At 44.3% G+C, this 19,732-nt stretch overlaps 1 long non-coding RNA gene across 2 annotated transcripts; it reads left to right on the top strand.

Moving 5' to 3' along the window:
* The first annotated feature begins 2,468 nt into the window (after positions 1–2,468).
* On the top strand, positions 2,469–10,943 carry LOC139269382 (uncharacterized). Of its 2 annotated transcripts, none has more exons than XR_011594273.1 (3): positions 2,469–6,442; positions 8,122–8,207; positions 8,430–10,943. It is a non-coding gene; the product is annotated as an uncharacterized lncRNA (long non-coding RNA). The 2 variants fall into 2 exon arrangements; XR_011594267.1 differs by having other exon boundaries at positions 8,122–8,342.
* The last annotated feature ends 8,789 nt before the right edge of the window (positions 10,944–19,732 follow it).

Raw genomic sequence — 19,732 nt, 5'->3', positions numbered from 1 at the left:
CTGTAGACCATAAGCTTGGTGCCATATTTGACAGCCTGATATTTGAACACTCTCTTCCTCAGGTGACCGAAGGCTGCGCTGGCACACTGGAGGCGGTGTTGAAACTCGTCGTCGATGTCTGCACTTGCTGATAATAGACTCCCGGGGTATGGAAAGTTCTCCAAGTTGTCCAAGGCCGTGTCATGGATCTTGATGACTGGGGTGCAGGGCCATGTGGCGGGGTCAGGTTGGTGGAGGACCATTATCTTACGGATGTTTAGTGTAAGGCTCATGCTTTCTTATGCTTCGGTGAAGATGTTGACGATGGCTTGGAGTTCAGTCTCTGAATGTGCGCTGACGCAAGCTTCATCCGCATAATGCATTTCGATGACAGAGGCCTAGAACACCCATTAGCCTTCGCCTCTCGCACACACTCATCTGCAGAACGTAAATAATGTACAGGGGAATGTGAAGCACTCGCTTTCATCTGCACATGTGAACGCTGGCACATCTACCTCTATGGCAGGAAATTTATCCTCTGTACGGATCACCAAGCACTAAATAAGCAACTCACTACAACTGGATCTGGGCACAGACCACTATGAATCAGCCGATGGTCAGATCACCTTCATCATTATAACTTTGATGTACAGTATATCGCTGGCAATCGCAACCATGTAGCTGACATGCTCAGCCGCTCGACACCTGTTTCAGATTCTGATGCTGACTTGTTCACAGATGACGATACGTATGTCATGTCGATCATCACTCAGTTCATCAGAAACCTTGACTTCTGCGACAAACTCAAAACTGAATCACAGCATGATGCTACGCTCCAGCACGTATGCCACTTCCTCCAGACTGAGTGGCCTAAGCAAATTCCGTAAAACCTTCCACTGACTTTGCGATGAATTTTCCGTTTGGAACGATGGCTTCCTATCTTGTGGTTTAACAGCGCATTCTCTCATTGGCACACGATGGACACCCTGGCATTATCCGCATGAAGCAGAGATGTCACGATTCAATATGGTGGCCTGGGATTGACACTCGCATCGAGGAGTTTGTCTCACACTGTGAAGCATGCAGTCTGAGCAAAAAGGCCACAAACATCAGACCAGGGTCAATGAAGCCCATTCCATGGCCACAAAGACCATGGCAACAACTTCAGTTGAATATCTTCAGTCCAGTTGAAGCAGTTCCACAGCACCAGCATTTCCTTGTTGTAGTATATGACCTGCATTCCAAATGGCCTGAAATGGCTACAACAAGTTCAGTGACCACATCAACGATCGTCACTATTCTGCAGCGTAGGTTCATGAAGTGGGGCCTCCCAGAGGTCATAATCACTGACAATGGACCACAGTTTGTGTCCGACCAGTTCACAGATTTCCTCACTTGTCATGCTATCGAGCATCGCCTTACTGCTCGGTACAATCCTCAAAACAGCAGAGGTGTTGAGCGATTTAACCATGTCATCAAAGAGGGTTTGAAAGCCAACCTCGCAGCAGACAAAGCGGTTCAAACCATTCTCCGCACATACCATTCAATAAAGCACTCGCTAACGGGGATGACACCCACTGAGTTCATGATTGGGCGGAATCTTCGCTGGCTACTGGACATTCTCAACCCCCCCAGCCAAACCTAGCGCGAAGATGACCATACTCGCATCTCAGATTTCAGAACGCCAATGAAAAGCGAAGTCGTACACTGACACAAAACGACGAGGTCAAAAGCCCCAACTGAAGAACGGAGATTGGGTCAGAGTTAAGTGCCCAAACCGTAGTCATAAGCTCGCATCTTCACTTTCACCTCCAAAACAGATCGGACGAAAGTTCAGCCCTCACACCTATAAGCTCAATGATGAAACTCAATGGAATGCTCGTAGACTGATCCCAACTCACAGGCCAACAGTCCAGCAGGATGGAACAGAGGCACCGTTCTATTTCCCAACCGAAAACCTCAATCAAATACCACAAGCGTATCAGAACACAGCCTGGCCATCTCAAGGACTTTGTCTGTTCATGGACTGTGTTTTCAAAAATGGGGAAATATGTTGTGTTCATGCTCTATTTGTTTGTTACAGGACACTTGTCAGGCATTAGGACCCTGCAGGAGCTATGCACACACTGCTGTAAACATTCTGGTTCATGCTGGTTTGGGACACCATATTGGTTGTTGCTATAAAGGACACCATTAGTTACATTACTTCTGTTGCAGTTAGTCTGTTTATTTAAGTACACAACAATTCTGCTCCCTCCACTCCACCATTGGCAGCTGTGTCTTCAGTTTCGTACACTCTGAATGTCCTTCCCTACATCTTCCCTCTCCTCCTTGAAGAACCCTCCTTAAAATCCACCTCTTAGACCGAGCTGTGACACGCTTCTAATATCTCCTTCTTTGGCTTGGCATCCATTTTCTTTTCCTTACACCTCTGTGAAGCACCTTGGGATATTTTTCTAAGTTAAATGTGCTTTTAAAATGCAAATTGTTGCTGCTGTAGATTTCTAAGAGTTTAGGTGACAATCTTTCAAAGGGTTCTACATTCCTTCCCTGAGACTTTCATGTCTGTCCCTGTAGCTCAGGGGTTAGAACATAAGAACATAAGAATTACAAGCAGGAATAGGTCATTTGGCCCCTTGAGCCCGCTCCACATTTCGATAAAAGCATGGCTGATCTTCTACCTCAACATCACATTCCTGCACTATCCCGATATCCCTTGATTTCCTTAATATCCAAAAATTTAGCAATTTCTGTATTGAATATATTCAATGACTGGGCATTCACAGCCTCTGGGGTAAATAATTCCAAACATTCACCACCCTCTGAGTGAAGAAATTTTTCCTCATTTTGAGAACTGTTATTCTGAGACTGTGATTTCTGGTTCTAGACTCCCCTGCAGAGGAATCATCCTCCGTGCAACTAGGGCCGAATGGCCTACTCCTGCACCTATTTTCTATGTTTCTATGTTACCCACAGTGACTACACTCCAAAAGTACTTTGTTGGCTGTAAAGTGTTTTGAGATGTCTGGTGGTCGTGAAAGCTGCTACATAAATGCAAGACTTTCTTTCTTTACCCTGTCAAACTCTGTAACAATTTTGTATGTTTCAATGAGATCACCTCTCATTCTTCCAAACTCGAGAGAATAAAGTCTATCCAAAAGTGCCTTTAGCTTTGACTTATTTCTATTCTTTTCTGACGTCACCTTAGTCACTGATACCCTATTACCTTTGTTACTCTCTCTATGCCTTTCTGACCCACTCTGCTTAATTTTACCCCAAACTCGAGTCTGCTCTAGAGCCTTGACATTTCTCTTGCTGCTTTTAAATTTACTCTTTCCTGAATCCTCCCACCACCCCCTTCATCACTTTAAAGCCCTCTCTACTGCCCTAGTTACTCGATTCACCAGGACTCTGATCCCAGCCCGCTTTAAGTGGAGCCCGTTCCAATGGAACAGCTCCCTCTTTCCCCAATACTGGTGCCAGTGCTCCATGAATTGAAGCACCTTCCTCCCACATCACTCTTTGAGCCATGCATTTAAACATCTAATCTGTTTGTCCCTATGCCAATTTGTGCATGGCTCAGGTAACAATCCAGAGATTATTACCTTTGAGGTTCTGCTTTTTAATTTAGATCCTAGCTCCTCAAAATCCCTCAACAGAACCTCATTCATGGTTCTACATATGTTATTGGTTCCTATGTGAACCATGACAACTGGATCCTCCCTCTCCCACTCCAAGTTCTTCTCCAGGTGTGAGGAGATATTCTTAACCCTGGTACCACTCTGGAACTCCCTTTCACACTGCAGAGAACAGTATCTGTGTCCCTTAAAAAGATGGCTCAGATTGTGAGTCAGAGGAAACACACTGGTTTGCCTGGAAGGATAAAAGGAGCATATCTAATGGTAATCCATTCATATCTAATCAGAAAAATACATATATACATGTTAATTATTGAATTGTGATATCACTGCACGCCCACATAAGGAACAGTTGCAAGTCATTGCATTCTGACGTTCGAAGTTGTACATGGGAAAACAAAACCCTGTCATTAAAAATCCATGACTGTTAATACGTTCAGTGGCAAGAAAGATTTAACAATCGGGGTCGAGTTGTGGTTCGTTTCTGTTAGTTATGTTGGTGCTATCTGGGCAGAATTAGTCGAACCAGTGCAAAAGATCAGGGCATTTTAAACATAAGTCCAAAACCACTGTTTTCCACGATGTTTTACACTAGGTCAAGCCTCAATTCGCCCGGATCAGGCCCCGTCCATAAAACTGGCGACGTCCCAGGTTGAAATTGCAAGATTCATATTTGACCCTGAAATGAGCTTCAACCATATACCCACAGCATAACTAAGAGGAGCTATTTCCACCTCCATAACATCGCCCGTCTTCACCCTTGCCTCAGCTCATCCGCTGCTGAAGCCCTTATCCATGCGTTTGTTACCTCTAGACTTGACTATTTCAGCACACTCCTGGCAGGCCTCCCACATTCTACCCTATGTAAACTAGAGATGATCCAAAACTCGGCTGCCCATGTCCTAACTCGCACCAAGTCCCTCTCACCCATTACACCTGTGCTCGGTAACCTACATTGTCTTCCGGTTAAGCATCACTTCGATTTCAAAATTCTCATCCTTATTTTCAAATCTCTCCATGGCCTCGCTGCTCCCTATCTCTGTAACCTCCTCCAACCCCACAACCCCCCAAGATGTCTGCATTCCTCTAATTCTGCTCTTTTGAGCATCCCTGATTATAATCGCTCAACCATTGGTGGCTGTGCCTTCTGTTGCCTAGGCCCTAAGCTCTGGAACGCCCTATCTAAATCTCTCCGCCTCTCTACCTCTCTTTCCTCCTTCATGACGCTCCTTAAAACTTTACCTCTTTTGGTCACCTGCACTAATTTCTCCTGATGCAGCTTGGTGTAAAATTTTTATCTCCATTCATCATCTTCATAGGCAGTCCCTTGCTTCTACCCTAAAAGTAAGAACAGTCCAATACGGGAATTACAGTCTTTGTCGCAGATGGGACAGACAGTCGTTGGAGGAAAGGGTGAGTGGGGAGTCTGGTTTGCCGTACGCTCTTTCCGCTGCCTGCGCTTGTTTTCTCCATTGTCTCGGCGAAGAACCTCGAGGTGCTCAGCGCCCTCCCAGATGCTATTCCTCCACTTAGGGCGGTGTTTGACCAAGGACTCCCAGGTGTCGGTGAGGATGTTGCACTTTATCAAGGAGGCTTTGAGCATGTCCTTAAAACATTTCCTCTGCCCACCTGGGGCTCACTTGCCTTGTAGGAATTCCTAGTAAAGCAGTTGTTTTGGGAGTCTCGTGTCGGTCATATGAATAATGTGGCCCGCCCAATGGAACTGGTTGAGTGTGGTCAGTGCTTTGATGCTGGGGAAACATAGAAAACATAGAAAATAAGTGCAGGAGTAGGCCATTCGGCCCTTTGAGCCTGCACCACAATTCGATAAGATCATGACTGATCATTCCCTCAGTACCCCTTTCCTGCTTTCTCTCCATACCCTTTGATCCCTTTAGCTGTAAGGGCCATATCTAACTCCCTCTTGAATATATCCAATGAACTGGCATCAACAATTCTCTGAAGTAGGGAATTCCACAGGTTAACAACTCTCTGAGTGAAGAGGTTTCTCCTCATTTCAGTCCTAAATGGTCTACCCCTTATCCTAAGACTGTGTCCCCTGGTTCTGGACTTCCCCAAAATCGGGAACAATCTACCCACATCTAACCTGTCCCGTCCCGTCAGAATCTTGTATGTTTCTATGCGATCCCCTCTCATCCTTCTAAACTCCAATGTATAAAGGCCCAGTTAATCCAGTCTCTCCTCATATGTCAGTCCGGCCATCCTGGAAATCAGTCTGGTGAACCTTAGCTGCATTCCCTCACTAGCAAGAACGTTCTTTCTCAGATTAGGAGACCAAAATTGAACACAATATTCCAGGTGAGGCCTCACCAAGGCCCTGTACAACTGCAGTAATGTTGGCTTGATCGAGAACACTGATATGGGTGCATCTGTCCTCCCAGGGGATTTGCAGGATCTTGCGGTGACATCGTTGGTGGTATTTCTCAAGCGATTTGAGGTGTCTAATGTATATGGTCCACATCTCTGAGCCATACAGGGGGAGCAGGTATCACTGCAGCTCTGCATCACTACATTTCCGTTACGCCTACGTTAAAGGCGCTATATAAATACAAGTAGTTGTTGTTGATTCTTCAGATTGCGCTGATTCGGGAAGGCTCTTCAAATTGTGCTCTTTTTCTTTTGTTTTATTGGGATGTGGCCATCACTGGCAAGGCCAGCATTTATTGCCCATCACTAATTGCCATTGAGAAGGTGGTGGTGAGCTGTGCAGCGACGATGAAGGAACGGCAATATATTTCCAAGTTAGGATGGTGTGTGATTTGAACGGGAACTTGGAGGTGATGATGCTACACGGGCAATAGCAGGTATGTTTTAAACATTTTGTCGTATCAAAAAATATTTTATTGAGTAAAAGAATTGATTAATGTACACTAATGAAACTATTAAATAGTTCAGTATAGATTTTTAAAGTCATTTTCAGTGATTTAAAATCAGGTGGAGGACTACATTCCCTTATTAAAAATGAGTATTATTGCTGATAATCCCATTTTAATATCTGTATTCATAAAACTGCACTAGGTTACCACTCATAAATATATCAAGGACTATTTTTTAATGTAAAGTAAACACAAAATAAATAATTCTATTACGCTGCCCGATTGTGCTGGTTCATGAAAGATTTTACATTAGTGATTATGTAAATGAGATTTAGCGCAAACATGATATGTAACCTAACCAGTGCAATTTCAATCGCATTTTTGCGCGATTTCCCGATTGCAACCAAAGTGGAAACTCGACCCCTAAGGTTTCATCCTTACACATGCAGCTTTTACATGGGCACTTTTATAAGGAAATATCACACACAGGAAGTCATATCAAGAATTCTGGCATAGATGTCAGTGGGCCACACCAGATTAAAATTAATAGGCAGAAAAAATCCTGCAGAGGCCAACTGGCCTTGCATTCTAAGTGCACAAAGCCACAGAGTTTCTATGGGATTTTGCATTGGAACTTATACAATTCACTGCCAAAATATTGGAAATATTTGCATTGGAAATATTTGCATTGGAACTTACTCAATTGATTTGTCCTGTTCCCACAGATCCCAGATCCCCTGTGCAGTGTGCCGTGCCACACTCTACAGGAGATCTGGGACCTGTGTGAACAGGGCAAGTAACTGTGTTTCTCTTTAACCAATAAGATTAAAGAATCGTTCATGAGACGTGCAGAGTCTGAACCAGGAAATCTCGGTTAGAATAGGTAATTTAATGCCAAATCAAGTACAGAAAGAAAAATAAAGAGAAGGAAAGAAATGTGTGTTTATCAAAGAGAAATAAAAGACAGAAAGAAAGAGAAAAAAAATATTTACATTATTTTATTTTTTAAAATCTGCAACAATAATTAAAAACCTGAAGGTTTGCGACTATGCTTGTAAAGGTTATTTTTTAGTGCCAGAAAGGTTGTTTGGCAGCAATTAAGAGTTATCACACCATTAAAAAGTCACTTACACTGGAATGGACAAGCATTAACTTTTTCTGGCGCGTTTAGTGTGTATCTATCATGTAAGTACTTCAACTTCATGCTGTTCCATATACTTCAATACAGAGTCTCTTAGCAAGGTACCATGTAGCAAAGCCTCTGGAGGAGCAGGGTGACTCTGACAACAACTTCCTGATTTCTGTGTTCAACTGCACATGTGCAGTCGCCAGAATTTGCTGTCCGGTTTACTCTTTAATAATAGTGAGTGCTGTTAGCCTTACTTTATTTCTAATGCAAAATCCGGCTCAATGTTATTCTGAGGCTTCTCTGACATTTTTCACAGTCGATACAAGGACTGTTTTTGCAGTGAATCGATAGCATTAGAAAAAAATATCCAAGAAAAGAAACCAGAAACCAAAAATGTGCAACATGATCGCTGTGGTTACGAAACTCCCTTATGTGCCTTTATTTGCTAGGTTTCCAATGCTTCCTTCATATTTATTATACCAGTTTTATTCTTCTATTCCAACCCTCCGCTCTGCTTCACTCTGACACTGATCCTAAGGCAGGAGCCACAAGAAGGATAGCTGTGAATTTGGAAAGGAGAGGCAAGAGAAGAGGATGGAAAGAAAGGAGATGGCTTTAGGATGGGTAAGGGAACAAGATGCACTTTGTGTTGGAGATGGACTGGGAGGAAAGTGAATTCTAAAGTGAAAAGAAATACCTTAAGAAAATATACCACGGGATCCTTCAAGAGACCCACATGTCCACCTTGGATGCATAGAGGTACTCTCCCCATTTTCACTGGGGTTAATTGACATTAAAAATGGCATTTATATAAATAATTTCAAAGTAGATCTGTTTTTGTTGCAGGAAGACACCAATTCCATCTTGTGGAAGTTTGTTATCTGATCGTCTACCGTCTTTAAGGAATTTTAATCAGCAAAATGGGTGCACTATATGGCTATTCATCAAATGATAATATATCCCATTATTGCCTCGAGAGGTGTTTCTGAAGAACTGGTACCAAAGCACTAACGTGGGAATTGTTTTTTCAAAACTATTCATTTTGCTCTTTTACATAGGATTACATCGGAAACAGGGCACAGAAACAAGCCATTTGACCCATACAGTCCATGCCAGAGTTTATGCTCCACTTCAGCCTTCTCCCGTCTTTCCTTATCTAAGTATATCATGCAGCAGAAACTGTAGCAAAATCATGACTTCTTGCCCATCACTTGGATATCCAAACAAAGCAGCAGCATTGGGTAGGATTTGTGAATGACAATGAAGGGAGATTTGGGGAGTGGGGAATGATTTCCTGAGTGGTCAAGATTTTCTAATGACTCGGCTCATGCCTACTGGAGGCTGGCAGGCAATATAGATTTAGTGGTTGAGGGTAGACAGCTAATAGGGGTCAAAGGGCTAGAATCTCCACATTTTTTGCCTGCTTAACGCCTACTTAACACCCATTTTACCGCTGAAATTACATATAACACCCATATAGCGCCCATTTTGGCAAAAAATGGAAACTGGCGTTACTTTCCCCATGTGCTTAACGGCGAGAAAAAATATTACCGCCCGCCCATTCTTTTGGGGCGGAATCAGCAGAATGGGTGAATTCAATAGCCATAATATCGCCCAGCATTACTTTCCACACGGAATTAATGCCGAGATTCAATATTAACGCCCGGCAACTGTTTTTTATCGTAAAGAGCATATTTACCCAAACTCACGTGCATGGAGATCGCCCACCGTCAATTTCACCACCTCACACACATTTCGCCCACATTATCGCTCACTCAAAAAACTGCCCACAAAAAATGGAACTAACCGGAATGAATCACAGCATTATGGACACCATGGTGTAGATCACATGTTGTGTCTTTTACAAGGCTGCTGTGCTTCAACCTCGGCAGAGTTCGAATGTACTCTGCAGGTCGAAGTTGATGTGAATATCTCTTAAAAACATCTTGACCACTCTGTGACCGATTGGAATTGAAGAGGTGTGTTCGTCGGGACATTCCTTGTTTGTGTGCAATTGGTGGAAAACAGAGAGCTACTGCAATGGGGCCTGTCCTTTCTCACCCTCTCTTAGTGACCAAATACATGCAGCAGACTCGACATCACCGAAGGATTGCTGCACTGCATTATGTGTCCAATGCAGTGACAGACAGATGAGGAAGACCAGACGTTACACCCCCCGCAAGTACAAGGAGAAGCATTCTTGCTTCCACTTGCCCGACACCATCTGCCTTCGGAGACTGCACTTCCACAAAGAGGTTATCACTGAGGTATGCCAGCTGACAAGGGCAGATCTACAGCTGCCAGCACCATCAGAACTGCATTGTCCGTTGAGGTCAAAGTCACCGCAGTACTGTCGTTCTATGCCTCAGGTTCTTTTCAGGCCACAGCTGGCAACATTTGCAGACTTTCTCAGTAGGCCACACATCGCTGCATTAGACAGATCACTGAAACCCTGTACACACGCAGGAGGGACTTGATCAGCTTCCCTTTGACCAGGGCGCCACAGAGTGAGGGCTCTAGGATGCTCCAGAATTGCAAACTTCCCCAAGGTGCAGGGAGCAATAGACTGTACCCACATCTCGATGCGGGCACTTTTTCAGGATGCTGAGGTTTTCAGGAACTGCAAGGGATTCCACTCCCTGAATGTCCAGCTGGTTGTCGACCACCAGCAAATTATATTGTCAGTGAATGCTCAATTTCTGGGCAGCATCCATGACACCCACAATGAGGCCGAGAGGCGATACAATGAGAGCCACTGAGCAACTCGCAATATCATGGATAAAACCATTGGAGTGCTGAAGCAGCGCTTCAGATGCCTGGACCACTCAGGAGCAGGTAGCTCAATTTGTGGTAGTCTGCTCCATGCTACACAACTTGGCTATCAGGAGGGGACAAGAATTGCCTGATGAGTCTGACAGTCCACCTCACCAGAGAGAGGAAGAGGAATAGGAGGAAGAGGAGGTGGACGCTGACATTGGGCCAGATAATCAGGCTGACACTGAAGCCATGCCCATGCCCCCCTGTAGACCACGTGAAAGGGCCCATGGTGGCATGATAGGCAAGAGCCTTACGTCAGGAGCTCATCAATGATCGCTTTGCCTGAAAGAACGTTGGTGGTATTTCCAAGGCTCACACACTGCTGGGTGTGCAGGTCATACATCAATGGTGGGCATCACCTTGGTGACAGTTAAAGTTTAAGTTGATTGAAGTTAAGTGTGATTAGGCCCTTTGATGTAAAAGAATCACCAGTGTAAAATGGTGCAGTTCTCTGAGCCAATGTGCTGCAAGGTTTTGTTAAATAAAATACATTTAAACCGAACATTAGTCTGAAATCACTAGTATTTCTGCACAAACCAACCCACCGCACCCCCCCTCGCTTCTCCTCCCCACCTCTACCCCTTCCCCTCCTGATTCCAAGCCGTCTGGCCGAGGAGATCCTCAGGCGATGCTTCATTGGGGGCAGGGGGGGGAGCAGGGCCGGGGGGGGGGTGTGGGGTGGGGGGGTGATGGCCGAAGTGCTGCTTGGACGGATACGGGAGTGGACAGTCCTGACGTGGGAGCGTGCTCCGAGCCATAAGCAAGACGTTGTTGCTGGCTCTCGTGTGTGGTTGGCAATGGGGATGCAGCACCTTGGAATGCAGTGCTGCGCTCCGGGACTACCGGGAGCCCTCTGCAGTGTTCCTGGCTACCAGCTCCAGGGCCTCCTCCATCCCTTCCATGTTATATGTTATTTGTTGGAAAAAACTTTCTGTCAACTATGCTCTTGGGCTTTTTGCTGCTGGCGAATCTCCGTCATTACTCCCACAACAGCCAAGCAAGCACACATCACAGCCACACACACTTTCGGTGCCTCTGAGCTCGCTCTCTCTCTGTCTCTTCTGCGCATGTCATGATAACCTTTGACCTCCTGAATCACGGGAATCAAGAATTGTCATGCTGTTACTAAGGAAGGTCAGAAAAATTTAACGCTCTGCCCATTTGATATCGCTCGCGGTAACGCCCATTTGAGAATGATCTGAAAACCCTTTTTTAACACTCACGCCGGAAATAACGCCTATTTTTGGGTGATAAGCTCAAAAGTGGAGGTTCCAGCCCATAGTCTAAAAGTTGGAGCCAGACATTTTAGGAGTGAAGTTGGGAAACACTGCTAGATGCAATGGGTGGTAGAAATTTGGAACTCCCTTCCGCAAACAGCAGTTGATGCTAGGTCAATTGTTAATTTTAAATTTGAAATTGTTAACTTTTTGTTTACCAAATATATTAAGGGATATGGGGCAAAGACAGGTATTTGGAGTTCGTTCACAGATCAGCCATGATCTCATTGAATGGCAGAACAGGCTCGAGGGGCTGAATGGCCTACTCTGTATCCTAGGTATCTATGCTTCCAGTTCCTGATGCAGATCATGGTTGGATATTTGAATCGCCTTGGTCTAAATTTTCAGCCAGTCTAAATCCAAGGTCTAATTAAATATAATTATTTATGAATCATTGTACAAAATGCTAAACTTTAGTGAATTATTTGTCTATTTAAAATATATATTTCTCCAGACAGTTGCCCAGAACATATTAGGAAAATTCTGCAACCGCTAAAGAGGAAGTTCAAGGGGAAATAAAGGGCTATGGTGCATCCCGATTGTCTCTTCTGTTAATGGTAACCACGCCATTTATGTTATTTTGGTGAAAAGACACAATAAAACAATTATTTTACAAATACTCCATAAAGCGTCAATAAGAGAATAAGAAGGTACCCTCATTTCTAAGGGATATCGATAACAAAGAAATGCCAAAGTTGATCAATTAGGAATGTTCTGTCTTAAAGGTCAACTTGATGAAGCAACTGTCACCAGAGCAGCTTTTAATATTCCTTCCATTATGGATGTAATGCGAGCTAATAAATATTCATTAGTTCAACTTAGGGATATTTGACACAGCGCTCCTTATTTTGTGGGTCACACAAGTACAATGCGTGTGAACCACATAATGGAATATTAAACCAGCTAACAAGGAATTCTGAGCCCATTCAAGCCTTTACATTTTCATACATGGATAATATTCTGTTTTAATTTGTTTTTGATTCTGGGATGGGCGGAGGGTGGGGAGTGGGGGGCGGGTAGGCAGGGATAAGAGCTCAATTTTCAGCAACCAAAAATGTTTTTGACTGCTGCAGTGAGGAATGGTAATCTGCTTGACAAACTGGATAAATTGAATTATCCTAAGCTGCAATTCATTGCTTTTCGCATTGCCTTGCAACACAATGTCCAACTCTGAGTTACATTTCATTACTCCTGGACAGCTTGTGATTTCTACTATATGCAGATGACAGACCAGGCCATCTATTTTATATGACAGGTTAGCTTACTTTGAAATATTTGCATGTGTTTCACCGTTCACTTGTCAATGCCCTAATTGTTAATCTATGAGTTGCAGTTGTTGGGTTTCGATTGCAAACGCTATTGATTTCAAAAGAGTGGGTGTAATATATTCTACCCTCGTCACAAAAGAATTAGAAACAAAGAAGGGTTTATCATGGATAAATATTTTTTTAAAGATTGAGGAAAGAGGTGAGTGTGACTAATTAGATCGGCACAATGGGCCAAAAGGCCTCCTTCTGTGCTGTACGATTCGGTGGGCAAGAAATTCCTGTCTTATCGTCGACCATTAATGCCGTATTTTATTAAAGCTGAGCTGACTTCTGCTGATGAAAAATGATAAGAGTGCTTCATCACGCCAGCGAAAGGACACCCAGGGTCTCGAATGCAGCATTCGAGCTTCCTGCTCTGGAAGAGAGGTTCTCTACCCACAGGGGGCCAAGGGGCCCTCCAGAAATAAGGATGTGGGACCAGATCAGCGAGGCGGTCACATACAGCAGTGTCATGTCCCTTCCGCTCAGGGACCTGGCTCCAGTGCACAAAGACGTTTCATGACCTCAAGCGAGTGGTCAAGATCAGTGAATGCATCTTCAAATGAAAGAAGAAGATGGAGATGAAGATGGAGAAGGAGAAGAAGAAAAAGTAAATAGAAATAAATACGCTCAGCTACAATCTCCTCGAGGTATCCCCGACTGAAAGTCAGCAGCCTTCCACCAGCCATGCTGCAGCCACTGGGATAACACTCACTAAGGCAAAGATGCACATGCCCTGGGAGGACAGACACACCAGCGTCAGCGTTCTCGACCAGGCCAACGTGCCCAGCATTGAAGCACTGACCACGCTTGATCAGCTCCACTGGGCAGGCCACATTGTTCGCATGCCAGACACGAGACTCCCAAAGCAAGCGCTCTACTCGGAACTCCTTCACGGCAAACAAGCCAAAGGTGGGCAGAGGAAACGTTACAAGGACACCCTCAAAGCCTCCCTGATAAAGTGCAACATCCCCACTGACACCTGGGAGTCCCTGGCCAAAGACTGCCCTTAGAGGAGGAAATGCATCCGGGAGGGCGCTGAGCACCTCGAGTTTCGTCGCTGAGAGCATGCAGAAATCAAACGCAGGCAGCGGAAAGAGCATGCAGAAAATCTGTCCCACCCACCCCTTCCCTCAACGACAATCTGTCCCACCTGTGGCAGGGACTGTAGCTCTTGTATTGGACTGTTCAGCCATCTAAGGACTAATTTTTAGAGTGGAAGTAAGTCTTCCTCGATTCCGAGGGACTGCCTATGATGATGATGCACAATACTTTTTGATGTAATATTGGCTACATAGATGGATAAAGTTGGATTGGAAAATTTGCTTTGTGGTGGCTTTTATTTCAGCATTGTGGGCAAGAGGACGCTGCGATGGTCAAAAAACAAATGAAAGGTAAGGTGTGGGACAAAAGTTGAAAGGGGAATTGGGGTTGTGTTCACTGGTACCGCAGGTGGAAGATTCAATCCCGGATATCCTGGCCAGAAAGGGGCTTTCTGGGTTACCTACTTCCTTCCACTTCCTCCTCTTCCTCCTCCTCCCTCTGAGAGCAGCTTGTCCCCTTTGCTCCCTCTGAGAGCAGCTTGTCCCCTTTGCTGCCTCTGCTCCATCTCCATGCCAGCGTGCAGCCCAAGGAGGACTGGAAACAGAGCCCCCAGGACTGGGAGCAAGTGGTGTTTTCAGAAGCCTTCCTTTAAGAGCCAAAGCCTTGCAAACATCCCTGCACTCCCTTCACACTTTAACAACTTTTTTAATGTATTATATCAAGCCGCTACTCCAATAAAATGTGAAGAAACTAATACAAATCAAAAACCTAAACTTACTTGAAAGTTTTTCTTTATGAAGCGCTAATAGGGGGACTGTCATACTGCTGCACGCAAGTCTGGTGTGCATGCTTTGGAGAAAGCAACGTCCAAAATACAAGATCGTGCGTCAATTCAGTATCACATGCCGATTGACGTCACAATCTGGCTCATCTAAATATCTGGAGTGAGCGCAGTCAACGGCAGTGCTGTTGATCTGCCTAAAATGGTGACTTTTTTTTATTCGTTCCAGGATGTGGGCATCGCTGACAAGACCAGTATTTATTGCTCATCCCTAATTGCCCTTGAGAAGATGGTGATAAGCTACCTTCTTTAACCGCTGCTGTCCTTGTGTTGAAGATATTTCCACAGTGCTGTTAGGGAGGGAGTTTCAGGGTTTTGACCCAATGATGATGAAGGAACGGTGATATATTTACAAGTCAGAATGGTGCATAACATGAAGGGGAACTTGCAGGTGATGCTGGTCCCATGCGTCCTTCTAGGTGGTAGAGGTCGTGGGTTTGGGAGGTGCTGCCGAAGAAGCTGTGGCGAGTTTCTGCAGTGTATTTTATACATGGTACACACTGCAGCCATAGTGCCAGTGGTGGAGGGAGTGATTGTTGAAGGTGGTGGATGGGGTGCCAATCAAGCGGGCTGCTTTATCCTGAATGGTGTTGAGCATCTTGATTATTGTTGGAGCTGCACTCATCCAGGCAAATGGAGAGTAATCCATCACACTCCTGACTTGTACCTCGTAGATGGTGGAAAGGCATTTGGGAGTGATGAGGTGAGACACTCGCCGCAGAATACCCAGCCTCTGACCTGGTCTTGTTGCCACAGTATTTATGTGGCTGTTCCAGTTATGTTTCTGGTCAATGGTGGGGGTTTTGGCGATGGTAATGCCGTTGAATATCATGGGGAGCTGGTTGGACTCTCGCTTGTTGGAGATGGTCATTGCTTGGCACTTGACTGCCACATTCCGTGCCGGAAGTCGGTAGAAGTGAGGCAGCTGGCATTTTACCTCGATTCCGGCCTTAACGGCCATTGCAAATGGGTCCGATTTCCCCGCCTAGGGCTGAGACTTGAGCAGTGTTATTTTCCTGTTGCATGACATCGTTAGACACAACATGATATTTTGTTTAGATATATTTTTGTGCTTGTCAAAGTGAGAGTTGCCAAGCTAGGCAAATGGAATGCACCTGCTATTAATGTCAGGATCAAGCACTTCCTGTGAGGTATAGCATACAGCTACTTGCAAACCCCAAACTCTCTTTACTGCACCACACCCTCAGAAAAGCAACCACTACTGCAAAATGCAATTTTGGGGGGTGGATTTTGTTGTACAAATTTTCTTTGGCCTTTTTGAATGAGGTTCCTGCATGGATTTCACAAAAGCCTTTGGCTGCCAACAGCGAAGGAACATTCCATCCTCTCATTTATGTTGGATTGAATCCAGTTTTTTGAGGCATAAGGACCACATGCTGATGTGATCCATCACCTAGTCACCTAATGCTCCATTTAATTTACTGCTCTGCTGCCAATGGTGAACCTGAGGGCAGATTCCCTCTGTGCAGTATATGTGCCAAAATGGCAAACATGATATTTGTCAACATGTTTAAGATGTCTTTTTTATATAAAACACAGAACTCTCTTTACTTACCCTCTCAATGAGGTATTTTAAAAATTCACTCTTGAGATATGGGCATCGCTAGCAAGACCAGCATTTATTGTCCATCCCTAGTTGCTCTTGAGAAGGTAGTGGTGGGCCTTCTACTTGAACCGCTACAGTCCACGTGGTGAAGGTACTCCCAAAGAGCTGTTCGGCAGAGAACAATTTTCCCATTAAGCTGCGTGGCCACCCAACCACGTAGCAGTCTGGACGTCCAGCGCAAACCGCTCGCTGGCTTTTAAATGGAAAAAAGCACGCATGCGCGATAATTCGAATGAGTCGCGAAGCATGTTGAAGAGCCGCGCACCCCCAAAAAAATTAGCAGGAATATTGGTAGGGAGTTGCAGGATATTGACCCAGTGATGAAGGAATGGCGATATATATCCAATTCAGGATGGTGTGTGACTTGGAGGGGACCATGCAGGTGACATTGTTCCCAAACGCCTGCTGCCCTTGTCTTTCTAGGTGGTAGAGGTCACGGATTTGGGAGGTGCTGCCAAAGACGCCATGACGAGTTGCTGCAGTAATTCTTGTAGATGGTACACACTGCCGCCACGGTGCTCTGGTGGTGGAGGGAGGGATTGTTTAAGATGGTGGAAGGGCTAAATTATATCAAAGAGTTTCCAAGATCTCATCAAGAGGTGGATTTCAATGGCATCTCTGGAGGTAATAGTGCTCAGGAAGCAATATAAATATTTCCATCAGATGCAGAGACTGTTATTTTTTTAAACCAATAAGCAGGCTTGTCAGCTCACCTCCAGTACAAACTATTGATGTGATTTTGCCTTTGTTGGCCTTACTGCTTTTCCCCTACCACCGGAGGCAGTATGGCAGATAGGAACAACATTGCAAATCAATGGGGAAAATCCCTGCAAGGTTTTTCATATTTCCCTTCGTAACTTTTGTGGAAAATCAGTGGAAATGGCTTAAATCATAGAATCATAGATTCATACAGCACAGAAGGAGGCCATTCAGCCCAATGTGCTTCGGCTGGCTATTTGAAAGAGCTAACCAATTAGCTGCACTCCCCCGCGATTTCCCCAGAGCACTGCAGATTTTAACTTTTCAAGTATTTATCCAATTCCCTTTGGAAAGTTACTATTGAATCTGCTTCCGCCACCCTTCCTGGCAGTGCATTCCAGATCATAACAACTCGCTGAATAAAAAAAACTCCTCATCTCTCCTTGTCTTTTTTGACAAGTATCTTAAATCAGTGTCCTCTGGTTACTGACCATCCTGCCATTGGAAACAGTTTCTCCCAATTTGCTCTCCTAAAACCCCTCATAATTTTGAATGCTTCTATTAAATCTTAAATTGTTGTTTTTTTGTGTTTTACTGGCAGACCACCCACCTCAAAACCCTTTCAGAAATTCCAGGCCTGAAACTTTAAAACAATGGTGTCTTTGCAAGCTTGTAGCTGTGCAGTTCTGTCCTGTTGTTCTGATGCTTTGGATGAATTCCACAGCAGCAGGAACATCAGAAATGTTACACGATGGTTTCTTCACATGATTCTGTAATATAAATACGCCATTAGGCAGGCTTTTTAAAGTTCAGCAAATTATACCACTGAAAAATGTGCTTTTTGCGTGTATATATTATGTATGAATACAGATATGCATCTGTCCACACAGGTGTAGTGTTCCAAAGCAGATTTTTACACCTTTTATCAGAATTGTTTTTAATAAATAATGGCATTAGCAGTAAGGAACAAAGAACATGACGTTCAAATATTTCTTTTAAAATGCCGATCACATGCAAATGTAGGAACTCAGAACATTACCTCATCCTAGGTGCTACTTGATATTTTTGAAGGGTTGCTGCACTGTCAGAGGTGTAGTCTCTCAGATAACATGTCAAGTTAATGTTTCATCTGGCTTTTCAAGCATAATTAAAGGAGACTATGGCACTTTTTCAAAGAAGCGCATGGAGTTCTCCCAATGTCCTGGTCAACATCTATCCCTCAGCTAATGCCACCAAACAGATTAACTGGCCATTCACCTTTAATGCTATTAATCAGATGTTACATTGTGCAAATTCGACCATTTGTTTGCCTACAAGTGACCACAATGCAACTGTGATTCATTGGCTGTGTAGCACTTTGGGATGTCCTGAGGAAAGGTACTATATAAATGCAAATCATTTATCCTTTCTTTAAAATAATTTTTACAACCTGTATTATGCTATTTTGTACATCTATGCGGGATGAGTCCATGCAACAACAACAACAACAACTTACATAAGAATATAAGAGCTAGGAGCAGGAGTAGGCCATTTAGCCCCTCGAGCCTGCTCCACCATCTATTAAGATCATGGCTAATCTAATCCTGGCCTCAACTCCACTTCCTCGCCCGCTCTCCATAATCCTCTTATCTTTAAAAAATCTGCCTATTATCAGCTTAAATACATTCAACGGCCCAGCAACCACAGCTCTCTCAGGTAGAGAATTCCAAAGATTCACGATCTTTTGAGAGAAGAAGTTCCTCCTTATTTCCATTTTAAATGGATGAGCCCTTATTCTGAAACTATGCCCCCTAGTTCTAGATTCCTCAACGAGGGGAAACATTCTGCATCTACCCTGTCAAGCCCCCTCAGAATCTTATACGTTTCAATAAGATCACCTCTAACTTGTATTCATATAGCGCCTTTAATGTAGTGAAACATCCCAAGGCACTTCACAGGAGTATTAAGGGACAAAAAATTTGATACCGAGCCACATAAAGTGACTCCAGCAATACCCATAAAAAGACTATCACCTCGACATTCCACCTCTCTGAGGGTTGTAAATCTATGGAATTCTCTGCCACAGAGAGCTGTGGAGGCTGGGTCATTGAATAAATTTAAGGCGGAGATACACAGATTTTTGAGTGATAAGAGAGTAAAGGGTTATGGGGAACGGGCAGGAAAGTGGAGCTGAATCCATGATCACATTAGCCATGATCTTATTAAATAGCGGAGCAGGCTCGAGGGGCCAAATGGCCTACTCCTGTTCCTATTTCTTATGTTCTTATGTAACATCCATCAAGCAAACCAAGCTTAGAAAGTCTCCCTTTCCGGTGCAGAGGTAAACCATGCCAAAAATCCTCCTAGTTAGGAGTCACACTTGATTGCACCCTAACATAGACAACATCTCCAGAACCTTGGGTGGAAACTAAACAATAGGGTCAACTTGATCCAGAAACACTCCGGATGCACATGGGGAGCAGACACTGTAGGATTGCAAAAATCGTAGGAAAATCTCCCCAGTGTTTGGACTCATTGGAAAGGGAATTTAATTTGGA

The sequence above is a fragment of the Pristiophorus japonicus genome, chromosome 1 (genome assembly GCF_044704955.1).
Source record: "Pristiophorus japonicus isolate sPriJap1 chromosome 1, sPriJap1.hap1, whole genome shotgun sequence".
In the NCBI taxonomy this organism is placed as follows: Eukaryota; Metazoa; Chordata; class Chondrichthyes; family Pristiophoridae; genus Pristiophorus; species Pristiophorus japonicus.
This window is presented reverse-complemented; position numbering and strand designations above follow the sequence as displayed.